This window comes from Etheostoma spectabile, chromosome 15 (genome assembly GCF_008692095.1).
Source record: "Etheostoma spectabile isolate EspeVRDwgs_2016 chromosome 15, UIUC_Espe_1.0, whole genome shotgun sequence".
Lineage (NCBI taxonomy): Eukaryota > Metazoa > Chordata > Actinopteri > Perciformes > Percidae > Etheostoma > Etheostoma spectabile.
The window spans coordinates 1,537,610-1,541,523 of NC_045747.1; the positions used below are offsets into that span (position 1 = coordinate 1,537,610).

The 3,914-nt window shown below is 43.2% G+C and overlaps 1 long non-coding RNA gene across 1 annotated transcript in view; it reads right to left on the reverse strand.

Annotated features, from left to right (window-relative positions):
* LOC116703573 (uncharacterized) overlaps window positions 1–3,914 on the reverse strand; it is a 13,804-nt gene that overhangs the window by 4,541 nt on the left and 5,349 nt on the right. The window contains exon 2 of the long non-coding RNA XR_004335457.1: window positions 537–544. This is a non-coding gene — a long non-coding RNA (uncharacterized LOC116703573). The remainder of the gene's footprint in view (window positions 1–536; window positions 545–3,914) is intronic.

Below are 3,914 nucleotides of genomic sequence, written 5' to 3' on the forward strand. Positions count from 1 at the left end.
AAAAAATTGTAATCAGGGATTTTATTGTTGAAGCTAAACATATATGGCGTATACAGATCAGTAATGAAACAGACCTTGAACATCAGCTTACTCGTTAATTTCCTTTCCTTTTTTCTTTTAAATCTAGAAAATATGTGGCTGTTGAAAAAAGAAAAACGTGAAGAAACTTTTCCTTTTCATGTACCATTCCTTTTCATTCCGATCCAGAAATGAATGCCACATTTATTAGGTCTGCGGGCAAACGCAGGAAACGTGCAATTTAAAATTCAAGGCAACAGAGAGCTGCTCTAGTCTCACTGCGTGTGAAATCAGACTGAAAACATGAGCGCGTGGCACAGCTGAATATGAAATCACATCAGCTCAGAGGACTAATTTCCCCCTGGTGTACAAAGCCTGAGCGGAGGGATGCCTCTGAGCACTCCCTACGCTGAATAACCTTTTGCTTCCTCATTTCTCCTCAATTGAACCTGCAATCTTTCATCGCTCCTTTCTGCATTCAGACGCTTTCTCTATCTCTTCTGCCCTTTTGCTCTCACATTTCTTTCTCCTGGTTGCCTCACAGCTTTTCGCAGCAGTACTGGGGACTGATTTGCAGGCAATGCTTGAGATTTGTGTGATATGCAGGCAGGGAGGAATCCAATTACAGCAAAGGCATTCATTTCCCTGACGTGTCGCACATGCCAACACACAGACGCACAGCAATCCCTTAACATGTATAATTTGGTATAATGTGTGTATGTGAGCTCGATAAAAACCATGTAGCACTTGGCCACAGCAGCACATACATAAGCGTGCGTGCACAAGTGTGTGTTTCTGTTTCTGGGTTGCCTCAGCCTCTTTTAATTGCTATTAATGCCGTTTCCATTGCTTTTGAGCCAGCGCGAGCGTCAGCCACTGCCTCTTTCTCGTCCAGTGTCATGACAACGTCAGCATCTCTGATTTGGTGATATCCAATTAGTCTCTCCCTCTGAGGATAAAACGCTCACGGCTCCAATCTAATAAGTGTTTTCCCTTAATACTGAAGCCTTTAAGCCCAGATTACAGCCTCACCCAATCTACCCGTCCCTCTCCTTTCAACCTCACTTTCTCTGTTTTGCTTTTGTCTTTCCACACCTCTCTCTGTTGCTCCACACCCACGCTGAGCAGTTAGCTCGGCTACTAAAACAACGTGGGCATCCCAAAGTGTGAGAGCTTTTTTTTCAGGAGGATGAAAAAAACCAAACGCTTCCCTCGTCAGGTCAAGTTTGTTCTCAGTGATTAGCTCTCTTATCTCTGAACATATTTGGCCCTTTGTGAGTCTCACACATAATGTGAGGGACGCAGATGTTCTTCAACATTATGTTGTGTTTTATGGTTTTCATGTTTCTCACCGCAGCTACATGCCGCTGTGTGCTCAGGGAGTGATCACTTGTAATGTAAGTTATGAGAAAAACAGATGAAAAATCATTTATTTGTTATGACAATGGTTAAAGTCACGACAATGTATAGGAGGCTGGAAGCTTTTGACGAATGAAGGTGAAGCAGCGTTTTACTCATATAATAATTTTTTGTTATTTGCTAAGCCTTAAAAAGAAATATATCCCCTCATCCAACTATTGTCTTCTCTGCTCTGTAGATGATGTTATCGTAAACCTCTTTCTGTCTTCTTCTACCTGTTTTTTTACCTTTCCAGTGTGATTCTCTCCTCTGTGACTCTTTAACTGTATAGAGCCTTCCTGAATCTTATCGTTTGTGAGAATGGAATTTGATGAGGCCAAAATATCTGCAGACAGTTTCACTCTCTGATGTTGGATTGAATTCTTCTGTTTTCACTTGAAAGTCCAGTGTTGTCTGCTGTGTAGTTGTGTGGTTATAACTTGTCTTGCTTGTGCCTTTAATTTAGGCTCTGACTTTTTACACTTAAAATGTGACGGCAACTAATATACTTTGTATACTGTAAATAGTTACAATACATAACCGATCATTTAGAGAGTACTGCACCAATCTAGCATTGTGCTTCTACAACAGCGTCAGACTCATGATTTACATTTGTAAAAGGGTAAGAATTGATACAGCAGAGCAGGAAATATTGGCCTATTCATACATTCTCTTATCAAAACCTACATTACCCACAACTCGACGGCCGACTGTTCCCTCAGAGAGGTAGTAGTGGCTAATGTAGCCTGGAGCAGCTAGCCTCAAGCAGAGACAACTTCTCCCTACCTCCACACCACCAAGATTTGTTTTCAAACTTGTAGTCTTCTGCTCCAACCACCGCTGATCCAAGTGACACTTGAGGACTTTTTCAGATAATGTGAGACTGTACTGCCCCCAAAAAACGACCCCATGGGGTGTTTGTGCAAGCAGCCTATAGTAAGCAGGCCTGTGGCGGTAGTGTTGTTCTTACCGCGGTGACGAAGCAACCTATCTCCGCTGGATGGCGGTTAACCCAACCCCTCACCAGGCTAGCGGAAGTTACAGCGAGTATGGCAGGGTGCCGTTTTGGTCACTTTTTCAATGTTGTGGGTGCTTTTTTAAAATGTCATTTGATATTTCAACTGCTAACATTTTCAGCGCTTATTTCGAAGGCCCATTTTTTTGTGAAAACTAAAAACAGGTCAAATTGGACCCGAGGACAACATGAGGGTTAAAGCAACACCCGACAGAGGGAAAAGTTACATAGTGTTGCTTTAGGTGAGTGCTGTCAGTGCCCGTGTGGTCGCGCGAGGAGAGCGAGCGGTAACAAAGAGTAAAAAGAGATTTCAAAGAGATTTCAAAGATGGTGTCAAGTGAGGTGAAAGTGAAAAATATTCAAAAATTACAGCTTCCAGAGGAGCAAGGTGGATGGGGCTTGCCAAATATAGAATGCTATCCATACAAGCCAGGATTATCTCTTCATGGGTGAATGAGTGCTCAGATTCCCCCCGGCTGGATACAGAGGAAGCTGTTTGCGAGCCTTTCTCTCCTGTGAACTTGCTGGGCAAAAGCCAGAAAGAAATGCCTATTAAAAACAACCTTTTGATAGCAAATGTTTTGTGTGCTTGGAGAAAACTCACAAAAATACTCCACAGTACTCAGCCTTTCAGTCTTATCACAACACTGAAGGATAATCCTGAGCTTTCCACGCATAGAATGGGTCCAAATGTTGCACCTTGACAAAAAGCCGTTGTTGTTAGAATCTTTGACCTCTTTGAGAATAGAAGATTCAAAACATTTGAATCACTTAAAGCTCAGCACCATAAATCAAACAAAGATTTCTACACATATTTACAGATCAGACACTGTGTGTATAAGAAGAACAACTCGCTGGAAACCCCACATGATTCACATCCAGTAGACATATTTCTCCTTAAATATAAGTAGCACAAGCATTTTCATCTAAGTTCTACTATGAGATGTTAGGCTTTACTCTAAGTATATTTACATGTTTAAGAACATCTTGGTGTCCTTTGCTAAACTGTAACATAGAGGGTGATGAGTGGGATGAGATTGTGTGATTGCCCTCAAAATGTTCGATTTGTAACTAATATAAAAAGAGTTGCAATACGTTTTGCATCGGGTCTACATATCACCTCATATCACATATCACTTATAGCAAGTATACAAATGGAGCCTCACCAGATTGTCCATCCATCCATCTTCATCTGTTTATCCAGTCGCGGGGGCAGCAGCTCCAGCAGGGGACCCCAAACTTCCCTTTCCCAAGCCACATCAACCAGCTCCGACTGGGGGATCCCGAGGCGTTCCCAGGCCAGGTTGGAGATATAATCCCTCCACCTAGTCCTGGGTCTTCCCCGAGGCCTCCTCCCAGCTGGACGTGCCTGGAACACCTCCCTAGGGAGGCGCCCAGGAGGCATCCTTACCAGATGCCCGAACAACCTCAACTGGCTTCTTTGGACGTGAAGTAGCAGCGGCTCTACTCCGAGCTGCTCTCG